The sequence below is a fragment of the Malaya genurostris genome, chromosome 1 (assembly GCF_030247185.1).
Source record: "Malaya genurostris strain Urasoe2022 chromosome 1, Malgen_1.1, whole genome shotgun sequence".
Classification (NCBI taxonomy): domain Eukaryota; kingdom Metazoa; phylum Arthropoda; class Insecta; order Diptera; family Culicidae; genus Malaya; species Malaya genurostris.
Window position 1 is genome coordinate 160,262,813 of NC_080570.1, and position 12,312 is coordinate 160,275,124.

The 12,312-nt window shown below is 33.7% G+C and overlaps 1 protein-coding gene across 3 annotated transcripts in view; it reads right to left on the reverse strand.

Moving 5' to 3' along the window:
• Positions 1-12,312, reverse strand: part of LOC131426486 (uncharacterized) — a 570,323-nt gene that overhangs the window by 531,703 nt on the left and 26,308 nt on the right. For 2 of the 3 annotated variants that reach the window (XM_058589253.1, XM_058589255.1), the window contains one exon: positions 7,966-8,038. The gene's annotated coding sequence lies outside the window, so the exon portion shown is untranslated. Of the gene's footprint in view, positions 1-7,965; positions 11,022-12,312 lie in introns of those variants that run through there. The other variant, XM_058589256.1, reaches the window with a different exon arrangement.

Genomic DNA, 12,312 nt, shown 5'->3' on the forward strand with positions numbered 1-12,312 from the left:
TTGTTCATTAGTATAATTATCTACTGAATACCTGATAAGTAAATGGGAAGGTCATTGTTGTTTATTAGAATCTATAAGAAGACCCTCAGTGGATTATCTCTGAACGAAAAAAAAAAATGAAATAAAATGTATCTCAAGGTTCGACTTACCACATCGGAAAAAACGGTCATTGCTGAAAAATACTAAAACATTTTGCACCTCTGTCGTTGAATGGGAATTCATTACGAAATATCGATTCCTTTAAGTTAATTGTTTTGAGTTTACAATGTTTTCTTACGAAAATTCATCAAGCAACTGCTTCTTCGATTTGAAACAAAAACTGTTTTCCGAAGACTGTAAATTGCACCCTAACAAGTGCCAAAATCATGGTAAAGTTACTTTAAGGTTGCACATAATCAAGAATTTTAATGTCAAATGAATGTTGAGAAGTGAAATTAAATTCTGATTTTTTTACTTCTTAGAACAAAAGGTTATTTCGCATTGGCCTCGCAAGCCAGTTGTAGCTTCGACTTGGAAGAACTGTTAGTGTTGGTGAGATCGTAGAACTAGTCATGCAATTATGATATTTCGCATCAGAATGGTATTTTCTGACCATTTATAATCATAATCCTACTCTTTTGAGACAATAGCAACAATTTTCATTAATTAAAACAACCAAACAGACACAACATATTTTGAAGGTCTTTATCAGGCGAACGATCGGAAAGAAAACAGATCAAAAGTTTGGTTTGTGGGTGCTTACTTGCGATGTTAGACCGCGTGGATGAAGTCTAAATATGTCCTAGAGTCCCAGGAAGTCAATATTTTTAAAAAATCGAGATGACACTGGATTTTAGAAAACAATTGACTTTGGAACCCCAATTATTTGTGCGGCTGTTGCAATTATTAAAAAAAAAAGCGGATGAAAAGGTACGAACAGACAAAACATGTTGATGACTTTCCTATAAGTAGGAAGTGGCCAGAATGACGTTTATAAAATACGCTAATGTGATAGAGCCGATGTTTAGGAACAACCCTACTTTGTGCCTGCTCGAAACCAAGATTGAATTTTGACAGAGAGTTGTAATGTCTGTCTCAACATGATTAGGAGACGTTTACAAAAAAAATCAGATTACCCAATGCAAGCCATGTTAAAAAAAATAACATCTGAAGTGAGCGGAGAAGCGTAATGATTGCGATTTTTCGCAATTGAAGCAACTTTTCACCGTGGGATCGAATGAAGCGTGCCTGGTTGGGAAACGGTACCGATTTTATTCCGGTCACGGTCAAATTTCTTGTAAACCCCTTTTTATGTTAGAGAGAAATTCTCATAGTGGAGAATCGGTTGATTAGCACTTTTCTCGCAGAATGTTAATACAGCGAAAATTTTCGAAAATTTACAAACGAGTCTGTAAATCTTTACGAATGTGTGTAAATATCTTGATTTCAGGAGTCTGAAAAAAAGTTCGCAACAAAAACATGTCTGCAGCTTTTTTTTTAAATCTGAAGATTTGCTGACAAATATGCAGACGTGGCAACTCTGTAATTACTAGTAATAGTAATAGTAATAGTAATAGTAATAGTAATAATAATAGTAATAGTAATAGTAATAATAATAGTAATAGTAATAGTAATAGTAATAGTAATAGTAATAGTAATAGTAATAGTAATAGTAATAGTAATAGTAATAGTAATAGTAATAGTAATAGTAATAGTAATAGTAATAGTAATAGTAATAGTAATAGTAATAGTAATAGTAATAGTAATAGTAATAGTAATAGTAATAGTAATAGTAATAGTAATAGTAATAGTAATAGTAATACTAATAGTAATAGTAATAGTAATAGTAATAGTAATAGTAATAGTAATAGTAATAGTAATAGTAATAGTAATAGTAATAGTAATAGTAATAGTAATAGTAATAGTAATAGTAATAGTAATAGTAATAGTAATAGTAATAGTAATAGTAATAGTAATAGTAATAGTAATAGTAATAGTAATAGTAATAGTAATAGTAATAGTAATAGTAATAGTAATAGTAATAGTAATAGTAATAGTAATAGTAATAGTAATAGTAATAGTAATAGTAATAGTAATAGTAATAGTAATAGTAATAGTAATAGTAATAGTAATAGTAATAGTAATAGTAATAGTAATAGTAATAGTAATAGTAATAGTAATAGTAATAGTAATAGTAATAGTAATAGTAATAGTAATAGTAATAGTAATAGTAATAGTAATAGTAATAGTAATAGTAATAGTAATAGTAATAGTAATAGTAATAGTAATAGTAATAGTAATAGTAATAGTAATAGTATTAGTATTAGTATTAGTATAAGTAACAGTAATACTAATCCTTAAGATTACCTACCTTTTTGATAAGTAACAAACTTTACTTACTTAAACTCATTCAAATATAAAATGGTTTTTCTGTAAATCGACTCAAAATTTTCAAATCAGGTTTCGATAAAACCACACTGGAAAATAAATTCAGTTTGGACAAGAAAAAGTTTTTGTTGAAAATTGGGTTTCCCTTAAAAGTGCCCCTCTAACATAGTAAGGACTGTTGATAAAGAAAATATATATTTCTATCGAATCCTGAGACAAAATTGAATTAAAATCAAAAATGTTGTTTTTTAATCGAAAGTTCAAAATTTGTATGATCGATTTTTTCCAGTGTAATATTCGATTTGGAATTATGTTCTGTATTTTTTCCAAAATTTAAATAATTTTGTGAAAATCAATAGCACAAATCGTTTTTGTAGATTTCGTCATTTTTCGACAATAACAATTTGAAAACAATAGTGAAAAAACGACCCTTTTATAAACGACAGTCTTGATAAATTAATAAAAGAAACAAACGAAATATGCAGTGATTTTTTTGTGATAAGCCTACATGTCCAGAAAGTTGATTTAAAATCTCAAAAGGTGCTGCGAATTCTGATTACAATTTGGACTGAAATTCGTCCTATACTTATTACTCTTTTACTCTTTTACTCTTTTACCCTATTACTCTTTTACTCTTTTACTTTTTTACTCTTTTACTCGTTTACTCTTTTACTCTTTTACTCTTTTACTCTTTTACTCTTTTACTCTTTTACTCTTTTACTCTTTTACTCTTTTACTCTTTTACTCTTTTACTCTTTTACTCTTTTACTCTTTTACTCTTTTACTCTTTTACTCTTTTACTCTTTTACTCTTTTACTCTTTTACTCTTTTACTCTTTTACTCTTTTACTCTTTTACTCTTTTACTCTTTTACTCTTTTACTCTTTTACTCTTTTACTCTTTTACTCTTTTACTCTTTTACTCTTTTACTCTTTTACTCTTTTACTCTTTTACTCTTTTACTCTTTTACTCTTTTACTCTTTTACTCTTTTACTCTTTTACTCTTTTACTCTTTTACTCTTTTACTCTTTTACTCTTTTACTCTTTTACTCTTTTACTCTTTTACTCTTTTACTCTTTTACTCTTTTACTCTTTTACTCTTTTACTCTTTTACTCTTTTACTCTTTTACTCTTTTACTCTTTTACTCTTTTACTCTTTTACTCTTTTACTCTTTTACTCTTTTACTCTTTTACTCTTTTACTCTTTTACTCTTTTACTCTTTTACTCTTTTACTCTTTTACTCTTTTACTCTTTTACTCTTTTACTCTTTTACTCTTTTACTCTTTTACTCTTTTACTCTTTTACTCTTTTACTCTTTTACTCTTTTACTCTTTTACTCTTTTACTCTTTTACTCTTTTACTCTTTTACTCTTTTACTCTTTTACTCTTTTACTCTTTTACTCTTTTACTCTTTTACTCTTTTACTCTTTTACTCTTTTACTCTTTTACTCTTTTACTCTTTTACTCTTTTACTCTTTTACTCTTTTACTCTTTTACTCTTTTACTCTTTTACTCTTTTACTCTTTTACTCTTTTACTCTTTTACTCTTTTACTCTTTTACTCTTTTACTCTTTTACTCTTTTACTCTTTTACTCTTTTACTCTTTTACTCTTTTACTCTTTTACTCTTTTACTCTTTTACTCTTTTACTCTTTTACTCTTTTACTCTTTTACTCTTTTACTCTTTTACTCTTTTACTCTTTTACTCTTTTACTCTTTTACTCTTTTACTCTTTTACTCTTTTACTCTTTTACTCTTTTACTCTTTTACTCTTTTACTCTTTTACTCTTTTACTCTTTTACTCTTTTACTCTTTTACTCTTTTACTCTTTTACTCTTTTACTCTTTTACTCTTTTACTCTTTTACTCTTTTACTCTTTTACTCTTTTACTCTTTTACTCTTTTACTCTTTTACTCTTTTACTCTTTTACTCTTTTACTCTTTTACTCTTTTACTCTTTTACTCTTTTACTCTTTTACTCTTTTACTCTTTTACTCTTTTACTCTTTTACTCTTTTACTCTTTTACTCTTTTACTCTTTTACTCTTTTACTCTTTTACTCTTTTACTCTTTTACTCTTTTACTCTTTTACTCTTTTACTCTTTTACTCTTTTACTCTTTTACTCTTTTACTCTTTTACTCTTTTACTCTTTTACTCTTTTACTCTTTTACTCTTTTACTCTTTTACTCTTTTACTCTTTTACTCTTTTACTCTTTTACTCTTTTACTCTTTTACTCTTTTACTCTTTTACTCTTTTACTCTTTTACTCTTTTACTCTTTTACTCTTTTACTCTTTTACTCTTTTACTCTTTTACTCTTTTACTCTTTTACTCTTTTACTCTTTTACTCTTTTACTCTTTTACTCTTTTACTCTTTTACTCTTTTACTCTTTTACTCTTTTACTCTTTTACTCTTTTACTCTTTTACTCTTTTACTCTTTTACTCTTTTACTCTTTTACTCTTTTACTCTTTTACTCTTTTACTCTTTTACTCTTTTACTCTTTTACTCTTTTACTCTTTTACTCTTTTACTCTTTTACTCTTTTACTCTTTTACTCTTTTACTCTTTTACTCTTTTACTCTTTTACTCTTTTACTCTTTTACTCTTTTACTCTTTTACTCTTTTACTCTTTTACTCTTTTACTCTTTTACTCTTTTACTCTTTTACTCTTTTACTCTTTTACTCTTTTACTCTTTTACTCTTTTACTCTTTTACTCTTTTACTCTTTTACTCTTTTACTCTTTTACTCTTTTACTCTTTTACTCTTTTACTCTTTTACTCTTTTACTCTTTTACTCTTTTACTCTTTTACTCTTTTACTCTTTTACTCTTTTACTCTTTTACTCTTTTACTCTTTTACTCTTTTACTCTTTTACTCTTTTACTCTTTTACTCTTTTACTCTTGTACTCTTTTACTCTATTACTCTTTTTTTTCACAAACCGATTTGTCAACAATCAGAATTAGCTACATGGGTCTCATGTCTCAGTTCGCTCCTCTATAATTTTTACGTGAATGACATCGACAGCTGTCTAGTAACCCCCTGCGCACTAAGACAATTGGCAGATGATGGCGTGGTTTCAGTTACTGGACCCAAAGCTATTGATCTCCAAAAACCATTGCAAGATACCTTAGATAACTTGTCCGTTTGGGCTGTTAATCTGGGTATCGAATTCTCTGCGGAGAAAACAGAGTTAGTCGTCTTTTCAAGAAAGCATGATCCCGCGCAGCTTCAGCTCCATATGATGGGAAGAATGATCCAACAGGTTTTAACTTTTAAATACCTCGGGGTGTGGTTCGATTCCAAATGCACGTGGGGAGGACACATAAGCTTTCTGATAACAAAATGCCAACAAAGAGTAAATTTTCTTCGAACAATAACAGGATCTTGGTGGGGTGCTCATCCGGAAGATTTAATAAAATTGTATCAGACAACGATACTTTCAGTGATGGAATATGGATGCGTTTGCTTTCGTTCCGCTGCAAACTCTCATATTATCAAATTAGAGCAAATTCAAAATCGTTGTTTGCGAATTGCTTCAGGCTGCATGCATTCGACACATACAATGAGTCTTGAAGTTCTGGCGGGAGTTCTTCCATTGAAAGATCGCTTTTGGGAGCTTTCATCACGACTGCTAATAAGATGTGAGGTACTGAATCCCCTGGTTATTAGTAACTTCGAAAAATTAGTTGAGCATCAATTTTAAACAAGATTTATGACAGTATATTTTAACCATATGTCACAGGGAATCAACCCTTCAAAATATATGCCTATCCGTGATAGCCTCCTAAATGTCCCTGACTCAACTTTATTTTTCGACACATCCATGCAGCGCGAAGTGCGTGGAATCCCGGAACACCTACGCTCGATGGAAATCCCAGAAATATTTTCAAGTAAGTTCAGGCATATTGACTCTGAGAAAATATTTTACACGGACGGATCACGAATTGAAGAGGCTACTGGGTTTGGTATATTCAACAATAATGTTTCGGTTTCATTTAGGCTTCAAGAACCTGCATCTGTTTATATAGCAGAGTTAGCAGCAGTTCATTACAGTTTGAGTGTAATCGTTTTTCTTGGGCAAAATAAAACAGTGCTTGTACGACATATTGAACAATAATTATCAAATCACAATAGTTTGGGTCTCGGCTCATTGCTCCATTCCAGGCAATGAAAGAGCCGACATTTTAGCCAAACGTGGTGCAATTGAGGGTGAAATTTATGAGAGACCGATTGCTTTCAACGAATTCTATAGCGCGTCTCGCCAAAGAACACTTACCAGCTGGCAAGCTTCTTGGAATAAAGATGATCTGGGTCGGTGGTTGCACTCAATTATTCCTAAAATATCGACAAAGGCATGGGTCAGGGGACTGGATGTGAGTAGGGATTTCATTCGTGTGATGTCCAGACTCATGTCCAATCACTACACGTTAGATGCACATCTCCTTCGAATTGGACTTTCCGAAACTAATCATTGTGCTTGTGGCGAATGTTACCGCGATATTGTTCATGTCGTTTGGACATGCGTGGAATATCGTGATGTCAGATCTCAACTAATAAATTTTTTTGCGTACTCAAGGTAGACTATCCAATGTCCCAGTTCGCGACATTCTTGATTGTCGTGACCTTACATACATGAAACTTCTTTATCATTTCATTAAATCCATTGGAGTTCCAATTTAAATTTTATTTTATGTTAGTCTGTTTTCTCTTCCATAAGTTCAACTGTAATGATATTGAATTAAAGTGATGAACTGATACAAACAAACCTGAAATAGTTACAAGGTCATGTACAAAATAAATGTATTTTATTTAATGTAATTTAAAATAGCAAATCGCTTGATAAAAACAGTGTTTAGATTAACTAATGAATACCAACATACTAATATGATATTCGAAATGTATTAGGTTTAAAGTACTATGTATTGTGGATGCCACGGCGAAGAAAAACTTGTGTATATTGCCTATGAAATAAACTCATATTTTTTATTGCCTATGAAATAATTCTCATATAAAATATTCAAGAAGATATGAGTAATATGAGAAAGGCATCATTACGCTACTAAGCGGATCAGAACAGGTTTTCACTTGATATGTTTAGCAAAGTTAGGTTAAAATTGCGACTTTTTTTCGCTGTGAATAGTAAGATATAAAAGAATCCTTTGAAAACTGATTGTATTTCTCACAAACACAGTGAATTGATTACCCGACAGCTCCGAATGTGTCGAACATCTTTTTTGCCTTTTTCATAGCACGGATTCCTCACTCATTCGGAAAACCAACAGGCGCCCCACTCTGAACGGACAACTTTGTTACTCAAAAAACTGCATTCAACAGTTTCCGTTTTCTAAAGTGCTGTGCTGGAATCAGAGGAAAAAAAACAAACACGTCACGAATGCTGTTTTTATTGCAAAACTTCCAGTGCCAGCAGTTTCCAAAAAGCATCGGAAGAGGATAGAACTTTCCCCTTTTCCACACATTTATGGTTTCCGGTTGCAAGTTTGCATGTTCAACTGACTACTGTTCGGGACTAGAAACGACAGACCATTCAGCAACCAAAATTCGGTAGTTGGCAGTAAAATTATTGTCAGTTACTACTCACCTGATAATACTGCAGTTTGTTTCGTTTCCGGTCAAACTGTCTGTTCGGTGTTATTTTAATCCATTGTGTTGCACTGCGAAAAGTAAAATCAAAATAAAATGTGTTATTAATTGTGTTCACGCGTGAAGCTCTTAGAATAATCGATTGGTGCTCCAGCAAATTTGTCACTCGAGGAAGCCACTTGGACCCTTCCAGTCTCTTACTATACTATACTGACATTGTTTCCCATTGCAAACTCTGACAAAGTTCATCACACCATACTTGAAGACCACAATTAACCGAAAATTTCAACCGAACCTGACACAACCCTCCGGAAGCACACAATTTCGGTAATTTTACCATTGAATGCACTCCTCCTCACTTCTTCTTTCAAGGTGAAGACACTACCGAGCAGAGGGTGATTGTTTAACGAATATTAATCGGTTCCAACGGTTGACCCTGTCGGTGCTCGGGTAGGACCGATTTAGCAATTCAAAATTGCAGCTAACAATCGGTAAAGTACCCAGTGAGCCCACAAAAAAAAATATAGTCGTGGGGATGTCTCGGAATTAAACAATTCCGAACGGTGAGAAATCACTGGGGCTGGCATCGGCAGAAGCAACAGCAGTAGCAGCAACAGTAGGCGCCGATGGGTAGATCAAGGCTAAATACATCGCACGCTTCGATGGGTTTCACCTTCTTCGGGTTTCAGGTTTGAAACCCGTGAACCGAACAGCACCGTCGGTGAGCGTTTGCGCATTGAACTTGCTAATGACCGGCCGCCCAGTTGAAGGGTAATTCGGACGGTTGCCGTAAATTAGGGGATTGTTGTTTTGAACTGCATGTCGAGGTTAGTCATTTAACTTGTTCGAAAGTCAACCGCGCAATGCGCAGTTCGGAATTCTCATTGGGAAATGCTTCGTGCGTGCATGCAATTAAAAACTGTAATCATGGTGCAATGACCATGCGGATCACAACTAGCTAACCGAGAGAACCGTGTTAAAAGTGCGAAAATTTGCACCTTTCTTGTGTTTTATGATCTAGCGGTGGCAAACAAAATCCAGTTAACAACAAAACGCAACGTTGATGATGATGATGCTGATAAGAGGAAACGAGAACGAAAGAACAACACCGGGGAACGGTTATTTCTGTGCGCGGTTGTTTCGGTCGAGGGTGAATGTGGGTCAATCTCAGGTGAATTATTAGCCATTTGCGGATAGGATAGTGCCAGTAATTAATTGATTCATACTCGACCGACCAGCCGAGGTCAGCCGTTATTGTTCCGATTGTGCAATGGAAGTCTAATTTTTTGCATTACGGTGTTCGAGACTAAAGCGATGCGGTAGTGGTTTGCTTCAATCGAATGGAATTTGATTCAATATTGGTGGTCATATTTTTACGGTTTTTGAGACAAAAAAGTTGAATGCCATTTTCCGTGAAAGTTCAAACTGTAAAAAAACAGTTACGTTTAGGCGATCAACATTAATCTGTCATTTCTGTACACAACTTCTGGCGCAACTTGGAGCGCTTCTACGCATGACTCTTACAATGAATGAATTTTGTCACTCAACAAAAGTGAAATTTATATCTATTTGCATTGTTCAAGATGAACTGTTAAGTTGCACTTACGGTTCGGCTTAAACTGCTAGGCACGGAAAATAAAAGACGAAATGTACAATAAAATTTCCGGGTACGGGTTTTTTCCCGTACTGCAAGAGCAAGACAAAATAAGCAAATGACTATTATTACGTTTATTTTTATTTTTTTTGTTTGACATCTATGTGTCGATTCTTCTCGATTCTTCTTGTGTTACATTAAAAATTGCTGAGAATAATAATAAAAAAAAACAGCAGAAACAGCTTATATTCGAAATGTAGTTTTTGTTGAGCTCATTTTTATCCTTTGAGTGTAATTTACCTGAAAAATACTCTCTGCAAATCAGAAGTCCAAAAGCTACTTAGACTGCTAAGGTCATTAAAAAATACTGTGATTTGTTTATTCTTAATTTTGGTTGTCATTATTTTCAAGACACTGAAACTTGTGTGTGAGTGTAAGTTGAAATTCAACAGTTTAGTAGTTATGCTAGCAATTACGAATTTTCCGAAAAAGTATCCCTCATAAACAGCACTCGTTTCTGCAAATCTACTCCAACTTTTGGAACTGCTCTGCCATTGAGCTACCCTGAAGGTGCCGAAAAAAAAATAGCTCAGATAATATGTTAAGGTCTTAAACGTAGAGCCACCTCGAGCTATATTGAATAATATCTAACGAGGAAAACAGATTGTTAAGAACAAAAAAACAATGACCTGCGAACACAGTTATGTAAAGAAAACCGCGAAAAAGCTACCACAGAGATGGGACTCGAACCCGTAGCTAGAGGCCCTATTCGGGGAAATTGTTTCGTCAATTAAACTACCCTTCATGTGAAAACACATGAAGAACAGCCTAATTGAAGCCAGAAGAACCATAGCTACGGGTTCGATTCCCGTCTCTGCGGTAGCTTTCTCGCGGTTTTATTTCCTCGTTAGACTATGATCAAGCTTAATAGTTTAGTAGTCATTCTAGCAATCATCAATTTTTCTAAAAAGTATCCCCCACAAACACCAATCGTTTCTATAAATCTACTCCAATTTCTGGAACTGCTCTTCCCATGGAGCTACCCTGAAGATGCTGAAAAACAACAGCTTAGAACAAACCCGAAGAAACCGAATTTAGTGTAAACTGTACAATGTAATGGATTCCACTTTTTGGATGGACATGAACTTCAAGACCTGTGTGAATTTGATTTTGACATTTGCCCTTCATTTGGGGAAAATGGCACTCACGCAAAAGGGAGAAACTTGTCAAAATTTTGCTCGCGCATCGCGAAAACTCGGAACTACTCTCACGCCAAATTGTCAAAATTGATTAATAAAACCCGGAGGCCGCAAAAACCGTTCCAAAAAAGAGAGACCAACTGTTTTAAGTGGGAAACCCTGTAGCTTATCCACCCAAGCTTTCGAAAAGAAGGACTGTCGACGTACAAAAGTGTAGTGACTAAATCGGAACGATAGGCAAAACAAGTCGTTACTGTAAGCATTCACAGTTGAAACTGTGCAGCTCATCGACCATAATGGGAAGCACAATCTGACTGGCGTTTTAGAGTGACTAAAACAAGATTCAGAGTGGCGAAATGGTAGCGCGTATGCACGGAATGCATTAGAACGCAGGTTCGAGTCCTGTATCTGAGCGTATCTTTTTCCAATAAATCATCTCTTCTGTTAATTTTTCATTCATTTGGCTTCTCCAATATATGTTTCCGCTCAGTCATTGCAAAACTGAAGCGCAATATGTTTCATAGCAGTAAGGACTGTACTCGAAAAAAAAATCTACTGACAAGAAAATTGCAACAGGTGCCAGTCATCTTTCCATACTCGATCGCTTATGGTGTCGGTCGTTGTGTACAGCGTGCTGAATTGACCGCACCCACAGATCGCCTGCCACATCAAGTTCTTTTTGGAAAATCATTCGTCCGAACATTCTCCATAATTGTTTGCAAGAGACACTCAGGCGTGAGATTTATCGATAGGTTTTGAAGCTAAAACTAGACGGGAGGTTGTCCGGTGATTGTAAGATATTAAAATTTTCTGTTTTCTTCTTATTCAATGCATACAAATATTGTGTCAAAATTTAGATGAGTATGAACTTAGTGAAGCACCTGTCTCCGATGGTAACGCAAACAGGTGATTTTTATTTTTTTCTTATTAGTTGCTAATAAGTTACGGTGGTTTTGAATTTGTTGTTCATTTATTTCGAGTATTTCGCTAAGTTCGTATGAGGTTAACGAAGCATTCCTCCTAAAATAAGCTTGAAAACAAAAAGGAAACCCACTGGACAGTTTGTTGCTAACAAGTTGCTTATAAGTTACAGTAATCTTGAATTTGTTGCTCATTTTTGTCGTGTTTGAAGCTGGCTAAGCTTGAAATCAAATTGAAACCCTGCAGATATAACTGTAGGTGAACCTAGGGAAGTACTCAAAAAATAACACAAAATGAGCAACAAACTCAAAACCGTCGTAACTTATTAGCAACTAATTAACAACAAACAATCCACTGGGTTTCAACCTAAACAGAGACTACATTGAATAAAATAAACTTTTTTGAAAATTCGTTTTTCCTATTCCATAGGGAATTACTGTTCACTCCACTAGTACAGCACGTAACAGCAGGTGCCAAAATCCTAAATCGAGAATCACGAATTGTTATGTAAATCTATATTTTTAAATTTCAAAAAACAAAATCATGAAAGATAAACGGTTGAATTAGGAAGCGAAAAATTTAATATGTGAAAAGACGGAAAATTTCATTTGTCAGAGTTTGGGACAAAATT